Raw genomic sequence first — 15,262 nt, forward strand, 5'->3', positions numbered from 1 at the left:
CCAACCCGACCCGCCTCGCCCCATTGCCATTACTAAGTAGGGGTAAAGTCTGCATACACACTATTTTTCCCACGCTTCTCGTTGTAGTGGGAATATACTGGGTATGCTGTATGTTATTGTTCTTCTTCTCTTTACAATTTTTTTTAAATAAACAAAAAATCCTCAAGGACCAATGCTTAAAAATCCTGATATTTAAGTGAAGACGAGACTTATTGAGATCAGCTATTCTCTCTCCTCCCCACATGTTCATTACAAGTTTACAACACACACACATGTTCATTACAATTATAAGTAAAAATCTGAGACGTAGATGAGTTGTACGGCAAATAAATTCACAGAAAAGAGATGGGAAGAAAAAGAGGAGAGACGTGTCAGTTGCTCAGTAGTTGCAATTTCTGATAGCGGAAATGAAGAGCACTTGATTTGAAAAACTATTAGTGAAGTCGCAGTTGATAAATGCGCTTTGTAAGTCGCATTAAACCAATACATTTTATAAGTCGCATTCTATTACGATTTTTATTAAAAACTAGTACCTAAGCTGTCGAGATGGCCGAGTTGGTCTAAGGCGCCAGATTAAGGTTCTGGTCCGAAAGGGCGTGGGTTCAAATCCCACTCTCAACATTACAACTTAAAGCGTAATACAGTATCTTAACGAATACTTCTTTGTGGATAATATTTTTTTGTGTATGTCTCCTCCTAATGATTTGGTTGCTATGTCATAACCAGAACTCTTATTGTCGATCTTGATATCCCTTCTTGAAAGTGCAACATCCAGTTGTTCGTGTAAGAAACATATTGCGGCAAATATAGCCTAATTTTTAGGATGTTTGTCCTTGTACTTTATTTATTATATTTGCAAAACATAAACATACTAAAAATTATTTTCACACAAATTTAAAAGGATATTTCTTAGTTTCGGAAGACGAAAGTTGAATTCAGGGATAAGAATATACCTAGAAGCACATTGACCAGTATCATAATTTTTGCATGTATGATGTTATTGTCAAAACTTCTATATACCATATGGGTGCAATTACATAAGCTATTCGACGTATCTAAGTTTTTCAGTAGCATGACAAGCATATTTTTCTTCAAAATCAACTTATATACAATGGAAGATCAATTTTAACTTAGTCTATTATATATGCGTTGACAGTAACATACATAAGAAATAATAAACTTGATAACAAACATGTATGGTAGAAGGTCATTTGGTATTAAAGTATTTAAGTATTCTTCTTAGTAGTAGTTATTGGTATCATTTTCTGTTGAGTCAAAAACAGAAAAATATTTTATTTTTACTATAAAATTTTGCAATCAACCTTTTATTTAATTAATCAGCATATTTATTTCTGTCAGCTAAGATATCTTTTTAATTGTATCATGGGAATTGCATAAATTGTATTTTAATCTAATGATAAAAATATGTCTCTTATTAAATGCACTACTATTACCATTGAGATTGATAACCAAGGGTTCATGAAGAACCAAATTATCTTTTATTGGATGCTCGTCTTTGTTTCCGACACGAAGCAAGATACTGAATACTGGATCTGTTCTTACTTTATATTTCTTGTCAGTTGAATCTTTTTCATTTGAGACCAGATGTATAATTTTGGCAAGCTAGCTTTTACAGGCTCTGCTTTTGTCAATTTTGGAATTGCTGGTACTTGACATAAATTACCTCCCAAACTATTAATTTTTCACCAAATGATTCATTAATATCCATTATATCTCTAAAACTCCATGCAATTATTTCGATCGTTTGATACTTAGCCATAAGTGCTTTATCCCATATTATCAATTTTGCTTTCCTTATAAATTTAGCACAACTGCTCTGCTTTGTTATATTTGTGATGGTTATTTAAATTGTTCGAAGAAGTATATCAAATCTGAAGTGGGTGGCCTCACAATAGAATCGTTGCTAGTATACCGCTTGCTATTATTGCTAACAGTGTCATGCCTTTTGATATGATATTTGTAAGTAATGCATGACATAGAAATATTATTTCGATTCCGCCAGAGGCATCTACAAAGAATAATTCTGTTATAACAGAATCGACTCTTTATAATATAGTCTTGAAAGCTTGTTCTTGTTTAGGATTTAGCTTTGATTGTGCTTCCTCAAACATTTGTATAGCATTTTGATTCTTAATAATATACTAACATTTTTACTTTTTGTTTTAACGATCTTTTTATGGAATAAATTTATGTACTCTAAGACTTTTTTAAAGAACTTGAATAAGAATTTTACTCATATGATGAATTTAAAAAATAATTAAATTGGTTTCTCTTGCTAAAATAATTTAATTATTTGATTTTAACATAAAAATAATTTATTCTATGTTGATTCAGATCTTAATATTAGTTCATCTCTTGTTTCGAATATCTAATCTTAATTATAATTTTATCCATCATAAATTTTATTTTCAAAGAGTAAAAGATTGATATGACATTTTATTTTTAGATCTTTACGTCTGTAGAATCATTAGTGGTATTGACTCTTATCAACCAATTTTTTTTTCTCACACATTTATACTCTTAAATATTTTCTTAGTTGTTGTTAATAATTGGGTATTTTTTAATAATACCCATATTATTTGCGCAGAAAAAAAGTTTAAATATAATATAAAAATATATTATTGTTGGGATATTTATTTTTCTCAATTTCAACTCTTTATGCAGTCCATTTAATATTACTTTTTTTTTGGTATTGGACATTATGGAGTGACAATGTATTGCCAATACGGAGGATTCTTATGAAATTAATTTTATTAAATCTTCCTACATATTTTTAATAAGAATTTAATAAACAAAATTTTATTAATTTTAAAATCTTAAATATTAAAAATTAGCATAGAAGGTATTGTAATTCAAAAAATAAGTTATTGCAATTATGTCCTTTCCCTATGAGTTCTTCCGTTTAATATTTTAGGGTTATTTTGGTATATTAATATTGTATTTATGCTTATATAATAATATAAGCTCTCCTTTTTTCTAAATGGATTTGGACAATATAATACATTCTCAAATTAAACTAGTAATAGGATATTATTATATGTTTTCAAATTAAATTAGTAATAGGAATTATTAAGAAGTACATGACTAAAGATTACATGACTAAAGATATACTTGTTCAATTTTATATGAATTAGACGGAAAGTAATTATACTAATAGGATTCCTAACGTGTAGTATTATGTCCTAAAACTAATAGGATTATAAGGCTAATATCTATAAATTTTAGTTATATCCTTTTATTATGAGTTATTATGTTTAATATTATAAAGTTATTTTTGTAAACCGATAATAATATAGATAGATAGATGTAGATACATCGATAGATATAGATAATCTAATTCTACCCATATATGTGGATGAAACTCCGTGGAGTAGGGAAGCAATTCGGGAAAAATAAATTAGTCAACCTCCCCCTCTCTCTTCTTTTTAAGGTGAATCAGTTGTGTTTTAATTTTCTAATTATTAGTATCTTTTCCTGTTACCTGTTGTTTTTCCCTGCAGTTTTCCCTTGTTTCGATTTTTTTATTGCGTGTTGTTTTGGTGTTGTTATTGTTTTTGTCTTCATTATTTTAAATATGGCTTCTTCATTATATTTTTTCTTGAACCAAGATTCTATCGAAAACAACATCTCTACCTACAGAAAGTAGGGATCAGAGCGGATCCAAGATTTAAATTTAATGGGTTCAACTTTAAGATTTTTAGGATTGCGCTTATTGTATTGTTAAAATTATGGGTTCAAATCTAATATTTGTTAAAATTTTAATAATTTTTGTACATATGAATTCATACTTCATATCGAAAGTTTTGGGTTTAGTTGAACCCTTAGCCAAAATGCCACATTCACCCCCGGTAGGGATAAAGTATGCGTACACATTACCCTCTCCAAACCCTACACAATAAATATATACTGAGTATATTGTTGTTGTATTTTCTCCGGTGAAATGGGAGTTGGGTTTACTTTCAGTTTCATTTCCTACCATGAGAATGGTTCAAATGATGCTAAAATGTGTTCAAGATTCCTTGAACCTGCCTTCAGTTTTATAGCAAATACCATAAAGAGAAAGAAAAAAAAGGCCCTTTTGCAATTTTTTGCACTTTTCAAGCTCACGTTCTTAATTTTTCTTTTCAGCTATATTAATCATGTTTATTTTCTGAATATTGAAAATTGGACTTAGGGGTCTACTTCTGTCACGATCCAAAATTCTAACATGTCGTGATAGCACCTATCTCGATACTAGGCAAGCCGACAATCTCAATAACCCACAATTTCTTTTAAGTTTGAAAATATGATATCTAAACACAACTCACAAATCTCGCAAATACCAATACAAGCACTCCCAAAACCTGGTGTCACTAAGTACATGATCATCTAATATGAATACAAGTCTGAAAAATATGGTCCATAACAGTCTGAGACCAAATACTATAAATAAGGAGATAGGGAAAGAGAGGCAAGGTCTGCGAAACACGATAGCTACCTCTGAATCTCCGGAAAATAAACTGTGCGAAAGAATCAACACTCGCTATGTCCGGAAATACTTGGATCTGCACACAAAGTAGAGGGTGTAGTATGAGTACAACCAACTCAGCAAGTAACAATAATAAATAAGGAACTGAAGATAGTGACAAGCTACACAGTTATAGTTCACTTTCAGTACTTCCAGCAAAGAATAGACATGCTTTCAAATCCAACAGTTTAAGTCAAATCAGTTTTATACAATTCAAGTTCATGTAATCCGAATATAAAACCTTTCAGAGTATTTCACAACAATGACAGATAGCAACTAAGTGCAACAACAAATGAAAAGCAAGTACAGCCTCTCAGGGCAACAGTCAACTCGTCACTACAGCTCAACTACTCGGCTCTCATCCCTCAGCACTCACACCCAATGGGTACCCGCACTCACTAGGGGTGTACAGACTCCGAAGGGGCTCCTACAGTCCAAACACTATAATCCATACGGATAACTCACGTGCTATAGTATCAATATCTGGATCTGCACGGATAACTCACGTGCTATAGTATAATATCGGGATCCGCACAGACAACTCACGTGCTGCACGGACAACACACGTGCTGCACGGACAACTCACGTGCTATAGTATAATATCTAGATCCGCACGGACAACTCAAGTGCTATAGTATAATATCTCACAATCAGGCCCTCGGCCTCGCTCAGTCATAAATCTCTCCAGTCTCTCGGGCTCTCAACAATCATAAAATCAGCCCAAACAATAATGATATGTTGCATCAATAATGAACAATAGAGACTGGAATAAAATAATCAAGTAAACTGTGACTGAGTACAAAACAGCAATTAAGCAGATAGTTCAACATGTACACGATCTCTGTGGGTCCCAACAGTACCAACATATAGCCTAAACATGGTTTCTAACATGACTTACAGTCAAATTTCCACAACACATTGAGAGCACATAGCTAACAACAAGTTATTCAACTTTACAGTTTCCACGGGACGGACCAAGTCACAATCCCCTCGGTACACGCCCACATGCCTGTCACTAAGCATGTGTGTCACCTCCAAAATAATCACATGATACAAAGTCCGGGGTTTCATACCCACAAGACCAGATTTATAACTATTACTTACCTCAAGCCGTGTAATTCTTTATTCTGCAATGTCTTTTCCTCGTGAATTGGCCTCCAAACGCCTCGAATCTAGCCACAAATAATTCGATTAGTCAATAAAATTTATTGGAATTAATTTCATAAAAAATATTAATTTTCCATCGAAATCCAAAATTTAGCTCAAAAATCGCCCGTGGGCCCCACATCTCGGAACCCGACAAAAGTTACAAAATCCGTAAGCCCATTCAACCACGAGTCTAACCATACTAATTTTACCAAAATCCGACATCAACTCGACCTCCAAATCTTCAAATTAAACCAAGAGGTTTTTCTAAATTTTTTAACTCAATTCACTAATTTAATGATAAAAACAACAATAGATTCATGTAATTTAACCAAAATCAAGTTAGGAATTCTTACCCCAATGTTTTCCTTGAAACACTCTTGAAAAATCGCCTCACCCGAGCTTCCTTGGTCCAAAATGGAAGAATGAGATGAATTTGGACTTTATTCTGCTGCCCAGGGGTTTGTTCTTCGCGTTCGCGACCCTCCCCTCGCGTTTGCGATGAACAAATTCTCCAACAACCATTTTCAAACCCTTCTCAGACAGCCTCTAGTATAATGGTCATATCTCTTTGTACAAAACTCCAAATGATGAATTGTTTAACTTTCTGAAAACTAGACACCAAGGCCTATAATTTTTATTTGTTAATCATCTCCCAATTCCTTACAGATTACGAGATATATGCTTCCAAAAAATCAGCCTTGTGCAACAGAGATTTTTAAACTCTTCCCAGATAGCCTGTAGTATATTTACCATAACTTTTTGTACACAACTCTAAATGATAAATGGTTTAACTTTCTGAAAACTAGACACAAAGGTCTACAACTTTAATTTTTAGATCATCTCTAAATTTCTTATAGATTGCGAGATACGAGCCTTCAAAGTCAGATAACGGACAACAAAAATTCCTTCTTCGCGAACGCGAGAACCTCTTCGCGAACGCGAAGAACAAAGTCCCAACAGCAAAATCCTTCTGCGCGAACGCGAGAGGCTCCTTGCGAACGCGAAGAACAATACCAGAACCAGCAACCAGCAGCATCAAAACACCCAAACTTGATCCGAAACTACCCCGAATCAAACCCGAGGCCCCCGGGACCCCGTCCAATCGTACCAACCAGTCCCAATACATAACACGAACCTGCTCGAGGTCTCAAATCACATCAAACAATACTAAAAATATGAATCACACATAGATTCAAGCCTAATGAATTTTGAAACTTTCAATTTCTATAAACGACACAGGAACCTAATCACGTCCGATTGACCTCAAATTTTGCACACAAGTCATAATTGACATAACGAATCTATTCTAATTTTCAGAATCGGATTCCGACCCTGATATCAAAAAGTCAACTCCCCGGTCAAACTTCTAAACTTAAATTTCTATTTTAGTCATTTCAAGCCTAATTTAGCTACGGGCTTCCAAAAAGATTTTCGAACACACTCCTAAGTCCAAAATCACCATACGAAACTATTGAAATCATTAAAACTCTATTCCGAGGTCGTTTACATATAAGTCTACATCCGTTCAACTTTTCTAACTTAAAATTTTTAATTATGAGACTAAGAGTCTCATTTCACTCCGAATTCTCTCCGGACCCAAACCAACTAATCCGGTAAGTCTTAAAATGACTGTAAAGCATAAATTGAGCAGTAAATGGGGGAACGGGATTGTAATACTCAAAACGACCGGTCGAATAGTTACAACTTCTCAGTGGGCTTTCCCCCAATAGGATTGGGTGAAATGTTGTATGAATTATTGTTTAGTTGGATGGTGGACTGTTGTGAGCAGTGGCGGAGCCAGGAATTGTTACAAGGCACTAAAGAAAAAACAAAATGTCACACCTATTATTTTAACCTGTATTTCTCTCATGTCAAGGGGATTCAATTATTCGCAATATTAAATATTTACAAGTGTTTTTACCCTATTGACGTAGTATAACTTTGCGTGTGGCTCTGCCACATGTTGTGAGGAGTTTTGTTAGGTATAAGGCGGGGAGAGGAATAATCATATGTGGATCCACTATTTGAATTTTATGAATTCGGATTTGGAATTCCACCACATCCCGTCTAATTTATCTGGTTCGAAATATGTTATTTGTACTTAACTGGGTCTTTTAACACAAACAAGGTCTAAGTAGCTTGTCTAAGTTCAAAGCTACTGGGTTTGAGTGAACCCATAACTCCTTTACTAGATCCGCCCCCATGAATAGTGCAGCTTTCATTGATCTTTCGTTGGCTAGTAGTAGGCTTCAGATTTGTTATCATTTGTCAGTGCATTGAATAGAATATGACTAACCAGAGTGAACATTGTTGACGTGTTCTATTCGAAGATAATGAAGCAACTTGGGCCCCTAGGGCTTTAATCTAGCGGTAAGAGCGCGACTTGTTATGTGAGGGTTAGGCGCATGTCACGATTTCGAACCGTGTCGCAGATAAATGCATAGAGGGGCGGTTCATCATCCACCAGAGTTTCAAACAGTGTGCCATTGGCCCTCAGAGATGTCTTGGTTATCACAAAACAGATAAAGGATAATGAAGTAACTTGGAATGTCATTAAATCTGATTGAGTTGTCTTAATATTCTGTTTCACCACTTGACCAATAGAAATAGTTTTTGGAATAATCTGTTTATTGTTTTGTTTAGTGATTCCTGGAGTCATTCAACTCTTCAGAAGGCAGCTTTCAGTAAATTGTTGAGGAAGTGCAACAGCAGGTTATAGAGGATAGAAAAGTTATCCTATTTCCACTTCACTTGGTTAAAGATGCCATCTACCTCTTATAGTTCATTACCACCTTCTGAACAGTGGGATTATGATGTGTTCTTGAGTTTTAGAGGAGAAGACACGCGTAAGACCTTTGTAGCCCACCTTCACAGAGAATTATGTCGGGCTGGAATCAATACTTTCAAAGATGATGAAACACTAGAACGAGGTGCATCGATTTCACAGACAACTTTCATTCGTAGACTTCTCTAATCTTGGTCTAGGAAGCAAAAATATTAATGTACCAATTACTTTGTGTATCTCATGAATTTATTTAACCGCAAAAACCTAGCCATCTATTCGCAGGGGCGTATGCACCTTATACCATGGGGTGTCACCGGGACACCGCTTGGTCGAAATTTTTCACTAGATATTTATAAGAAAAATAAAAATATTGGGGATACGTATAGAAAATGACACTACTTGTCATTATAGTCATTTATTCATTTGTCCATTTCTTCAAATTATGACACCGCTTATGTAAAATCCTGCGTACGCCACTGTCTAGTCTACTCGTTAATACACATGTTAGCTAAAGTTATCTCGTTCTAACAACTATGGTAATTACAATCCTTTTTGCCTCACGGTGGGTGAGTAAGCAGGAGGGGATCCTTATGGTTAGACTAAATGGCCGAGAAGGTTAGCGAGGTTCCTGGTGAAGTGAAAGATTTTTCACTATAGAGTTAGTTTACTTGCTATAGCTGAAGCTACTCGACTATTTAGTTGGCATGCTTTTAGAAAGACATCCCCGGTCAATGGTTTTGAGCTGTTTTCTCACCGAGTTGTACAGTACGCTGGTGGCCTTCCCCTGGCGCTTAAAGTCTTGGGTTCCTTCCTTCGTGGACGGAACATAAAGCAGTGGAGGAGTGCACTGGATACACTGCAAAATATTCCAAATGATGAAATCATTTCAAAGCTTAAGATAAGTTATGATGGGCTAGGGGATAAAGTGAAGCAAGTTTTCCTAGACTTAGCATGTTCATTTGTAACATCAGATGCTGCTACTCTGAAAGAACTGTTCACTGAAATAATTATTGATGTCCTGGTTGAGAAGTCCCTCCTTTTTGTATCATCATTTGGTAGGATTGAGATACATGATTTGATTCGAGAAATGGGCCGACGTATTGCAGTGCAAGAATACCCAAGGCGCCGGATATGGCTTCATGAGGATATTGCTGACATTTTAAGTGAAAATACGGTAGCAATTTATCCTGATAAATTTAATAAATTTAAGCCATCACAATTGTACAATATTATGCTCTTGCCTGCTCAGGCTTTGGTGCTGTTACGGATCTATTGTCTATTTTCGTCTTCTTGAGCCAAGGGTCTTTCATAAATAGCCTCTCTACTCTCCGGGGTAGAGGTAAGGTCTCCGTACACTCTACCCTTCCCAGACTTCACTTGTGGGATTTTACTTTATTTTTGTTGTTGTTGTTGCTCTTGCCTGCTCATAACAGGTGTCACGACCCAAAATCTCACATGTCGTGATGACGCCTAACTCAATACTAGACAAGCTGACAATCCCAATGAACCACCATATCTTTTAAATTTGAAAACATAATAATTAAATTCAACGGAAGAAATCTCACAAATACAAATATAAACACTCCAAAAATTCGGTGTCACTGAGTACATGAGCATCTAAATGAATACAAAGTCTGACTGATAAAAATCACTGTCTGAAGTATAGAACAGTACAATAACTAAATAGGAGGGGAATCAAGTCTGCGGACGTCAAGCAGTTATCTTGATAGTTTTCAACAGAAATAACTCCGAAATCTAGCAGCCGTCGTATTCGGAGGCACCTGGATCTGCACACGAGGTGCAGAGTGTAGTATGAGTACAACCAGCTCAATAAGTAACAAGACTAACCTCTGGGCTGAAAGTAGTGACGAGCTATGCATGTACAATCCAATACATAAATAATGGTACAAAAATGTAGACATGATTTCAAGTTCAACACTTAAACTCAGTACAATCAAAATAGATCAATATTGCATGATATGAGGAATGTGACAACTTAGTGGAAAGACTTCCTGTACTACTGGTCACAAATCATTCGGTCACTCGGTACTGTCTATGGCCAATCCAGCCCAGGAATATTCCATCCCGTATATATATTCACATTGACTGACAGTCAGTCCCTCAGTACCGTATAAGGCCAATCCAGCCCTTGGGTAATTTACCCCCACATGTACATGATACAGACAAGATCCATGTCTAGGGAAAATTCATCACAGTATAAATAAATAAGGCAAGTTCATGCCCTGGGAAGTCCATCCCGAATATATATATAACCATCTACGCTCACTGGGGGTGTGTACAGACTCCGGAAGGGCTCCTTCAGCCCAAGCGTAATATAAAGCCAATATGGCCTACTGCAGGCGGGCAGTCCCGATCCGTATAATAAATAAGCCTATAAGGCCTGATGCAGGCGAGCAACCCCGATCCATATAATAATAAAGCCAATAAGGCTTGCTGCAGGCGGGCAACCCCGATCCAGAACAAATAAGCCTATAAGGCCTACTGCGGCATGCAGCTCGATCCCATAATAATAATAATATATATAAAGCCACATGGCCTGCTGCGGCGCGCAGTTTGATCCCATAAATATCCTCACAATGGATGAATATGACTGAGTGTGAAATGTACAATTTTTAAACAATTAATTCAACGGCAACACGACCCCATGAGTTCCAAAATATCGGCACGTAGCCTAAACATGATTTTTAATAAGAGCCTCATCTCAATTTCTCTAACACGTGGGGAAATGTTCACATATTACCGTGATTCTTTAATTTTTCAACCCCACAGAATTTATTCAAGTCACAATTTCAACGGTACACGTCCACACGCTCGTCAACTATCGTGTGCGTCATTTCCAAACAACTTATATAACACCAATTCGGGGATTCATACCCTTAGAACCAAGTTTAGAAGTGTTACTTATCTCAAACCGTGTAATTCTTTACTCCGCTATGCCTTTGCCTCGCAAATTTGCCTCCGAAAGCCTCGTATCTAGTCACAATTAATTTAATTCAGTCAATAAAAATCATAGGAATTTATTCCATATAAAAATCCTAATTTTCCAAAAAAGTTCGAAATTTAACTCAAAAATCGCCCATGGGGCCCATGTCTCGGAATCCGACGAAACTCATAAAATCCGATAACCCATTCAATTACGAGTTCAACCATACTAATTTCACTCAAATCTGACTCCGAATCGGTATTCAAATCTCAAAAATTCATTTTATGAAATTTCTACAATTTCTCCCAAATTTTCATCTCAAAATACTGATTAAATGATGAAAACAATGATATATTCATGTATATTAACCAAATCTGAGTTAGAATCACTTACCCCGATGAATTTCTTGAAAAACCCACGAAAAATCGTCACACACCGAGCTCTCTAGGTCCAAAAATGAAATAATACCCTAGGCCTCAGTTATATAGTACACCCTCTGACCTCCCAATGTGCGGTCTGCACATTTTCAAGTTCTGCGGTCGCACAAAAATTGTGCGGCCACACTTTACAAACTCTCCACTACCAGGCTTCAGTAAATTGGCCATAACTTTCTCTACTAGACACGAAGGGCTACAACATTCGTTTTTGAATCATCTCCAAATTCCTTGTGGATCAAAAGATATAATCTTCCGAAATCGAGCCATCGAACCTGCAAAACCCCTGAAGTGCGGCCGCACACAAAATTGTGCGGTCCGCACTTTTCCTCTGGAGTGCGGCCGCACACAAAATTGTGCGGTCCGCACTTTTTCGAAAGTTGCAGAAGAATATTAGAGTGCTGAAATTCCCTGACATCGCTCAAAACTCACCGAGCCACTCGGGATCCTGTTCAAATATACGAACAAGTTTCATCACATAACACGGACCTACTTGAGGCCTCAAATCACATCAAAACGACGAATCGCACCTCAAATCAAAATCTATGAACTTTGAACTTTCAAATTCTATTTCTTGTGCCGAAATACATCAAATCAATCCGGAATGACTTCAAATTTTGCACACAAGTCATAAATGACATAATGGAGCTATAAAAAATTTCAGAACTTGATTCCGACCCCGATATCAAAAAGTCAACTCCCCGGTCAAACTTTCCGAAAATTCAATTTTCGCCATTTCAAGCCAAATTTCACTACGGACTTCCAAATAATTTTTCGGACACGCTACTAAGTCCAAAATCACCATAAGGAGCTATTGGAACCATCAAAACTCCATTCCGGGGTCGTTTACACATAAGTCGACATCCGATCACTATTTCAACTTAAGCTTTAAACCTTGGAACTAAGTATTCCAATTCATTCCAAAACCTCACCGGACCCGAACCAATTAATCCGGTAAGTCATAAAACAATTATGAAGCATAAATTGAGCAGTAAATGGGGAAACAGGGTTGTAATACTCAAAACGATCGGTCGGGTCAGGATAGTCCCACGTCTGGTCTTTTTCATGAAAGTGATACAAATGTCTATTTCAAAGGATGGATAAAATTAGTTCCCACATTTTGTTAGAAAATAGAAATCATTGTTTGATCAGATTCATTTTTGAAAGCATTAAACTCAATTATCATGTGCAAGTATAAAAGCATGACTTGTCCTTTGCGCTGTGTTAATGCAATATTTGAATCCTCCCGGGGCGGAGAAGCAATAGAAGTCATACTAATTCCGTTGATGTCCAACTCAGAGGAGAATACCATTCACCTGAGCAATGAAGTCTTCAGACATATGAAGAGACTAAGAATATTTATATCATCGTCTCACAAGAACGTCATGTATTTTTGCTCTCATGACCCCATTAAGTTTCTTCCAAACAGCTTATGCTGGTTTAATTGGTCATATTATCCTTCACCATCATTGCCAGAAAATTTCGAACCACCAAAGTTGGTGGGGCTTATTATGCAATGCAGTTACTTGGTTAACCTCGGAAGGGGTCAAAGGTATGATTTTAAGTCTTTGAGTCCTCTGCGAATATATAGTTAAGACTTATTTTCTTCTATGATCTAAGTTACAAAAACTGTAATTGCGCATACAAAAGACATGAATTTAATGTATACTTGTATTTGCTTAATTGTTCAAAACAGCGTTTAAACAGGTTGAGCATTCTTGATTTGAGTGATTCTCGAAAATTAATCCAAATTTCAGACCTTTCTGGTTCTCCAGATTTGGAAAGGCTAATCCTATGTCGCTGTGTTCGGCTGGTAGAGGTCCACCCATCTGTTGGAGCCCTCAAAAAGCTTACCATTTTAGATGTGGAAGGTTGTGAATAACTTGAAAGGCTTCCCTCTAAGTTTCAATCCGGGTCTCTTGAAGTTCTAAATTTTGCTGGTTGTCAGAGTTTGAGAAAAGTTCCAGAAATTCAGCAAAATGTGAATCGTTTAACAGAATTCAAGCAGCCAAACTTTGGGGTACTTGAATTAATGTATTCATTCCTGAGCTATCTAGATTTGAGTGGCTGCAGTAACATTGAAGCGCTTCCTAGCAGCATGTGCAGGTTGAAAAGTTTGAAGTTTCTGTACCTCAATCGCTGTACCAAACTAAAGAACTTGCCAGAAGATATTTGTGAACTAGTGAACTTGGAGAGGCTTGATGCAAGTGAAACATCAATTTAGTGCACACATGTTTGAGGAAACTGAAGTTTCTATCTTTTCGAAAAGTACCCAAGGTTTTTCATGTGAGCGATTTATGCAGTTGGGGATGTTTTGCCCAACTTGATTTGAAATTTCAGCTGCCCAGTATTTTATCAGTCTTTTGCATACTTACAAGACTGGATCTTAGTGCTTGCAATTTATTTGATGGGAGTATTCCTGAGGATCTTGGATGCTTGGCCTCACTACTAGAGTTGAATCTGAGCAGAAATAACTTCACCTTTTTACCTAAAAGCATTGTGCTACTTAACCGTCTTCAACACCTTGACATAACCTATTGTGAAAAGCTTACAGAGCTGCCAGAGCTTCCTCCAGGTATAATGAAACTGTTTCTAGATGATCGCTTTGCTTTGGAAAGCATTCCAACACTACCAACCATGTACAAAGAGTTGTACTTGGTCTCATTCGCTAATCAGAAGTTGCAAGAGATGTGGTGTGCTTCACGCAGGGAAAGTTCTGCTGCGCATATGAGAAACTGTCTTAAGGAAGAACATGGCAGACATGCTAGAAGAGATTCTCCTTCAATTTTTGTCAACAGTGCAGCGTAAGGTATGCTTCTCCTTCTGTCTTTCCCTATAAACTTTCTGAGATTCTAAGCATGCAAGGATGCGATTTTGTTCGTTGTAGGGTGTGGCCTGTGGTCAATTAAGTGGTTTGAGAACCATGAGATCTCAGATTTAAATCTCAGTGGAGGCAAAAATACTAGTTGATTTCTTCCCATCTGTCCAATCCTTGGTGGACAGAGTTACCGGGTACCTGTACTGGTTGGAGATAGCAGGTACCTTGTGGAATTAGTCGAGGCGAGGCTGTGGATGCAAGCTTGCCCGGACACCATAGTTATAAAAGGATGTAATCTTGTATCTGTAGATGTTTAAAAAATGAACTAATCGTGTAACATTAATATTGTTGTAGTTGGTTTTTGACGACCAGCGCAGAGGGGGAAGATTTGGTATTGTCTTCCCTAGAAGTGATCCAAGTGCTAAGGTTCCTAGGTGGTTCGAGTATCGTAAGACATGTTCAACGGGGATTTCCTTCAACCTGAAGAAACACTGGTATAATAATAAGTTTATGGGATTTGCTATCTATTGTCAGCTTCCTTTCTTAAATGATGAATCACCGAAAAACCGTAAAAGGGATTTTGCATTCGGTTTGTTCCGGGGTA

General features: G+C 36.6%; 1 non-coding gene across 1 annotated transcript; it reads left to right on the top strand.

Annotated features, from left to right (window-relative positions):
- Positions 1-540: 540 nt before the first annotated feature.
- Positions 541-621, top strand: TRNAL-AAG (transfer RNA leucine (anticodon AAG)). Its single transcript has one exon. It is a non-coding gene; the product is annotated as a tRNA-Leu (tRNA).
- The last annotated feature ends 14,641 nt before the right edge of the window (positions 622-15,262 follow it).

Source organism: Nicotiana tabacum, chromosome 21 (assembly GCF_000715075.1).
Source record: "Nicotiana tabacum cultivar K326 chromosome 21, ASM71507v2, whole genome shotgun sequence".
Taxonomy (NCBI): Eukaryota; Viridiplantae; Streptophyta; class Magnoliopsida; order Solanales; family Solanaceae; genus Nicotiana; species Nicotiana tabacum.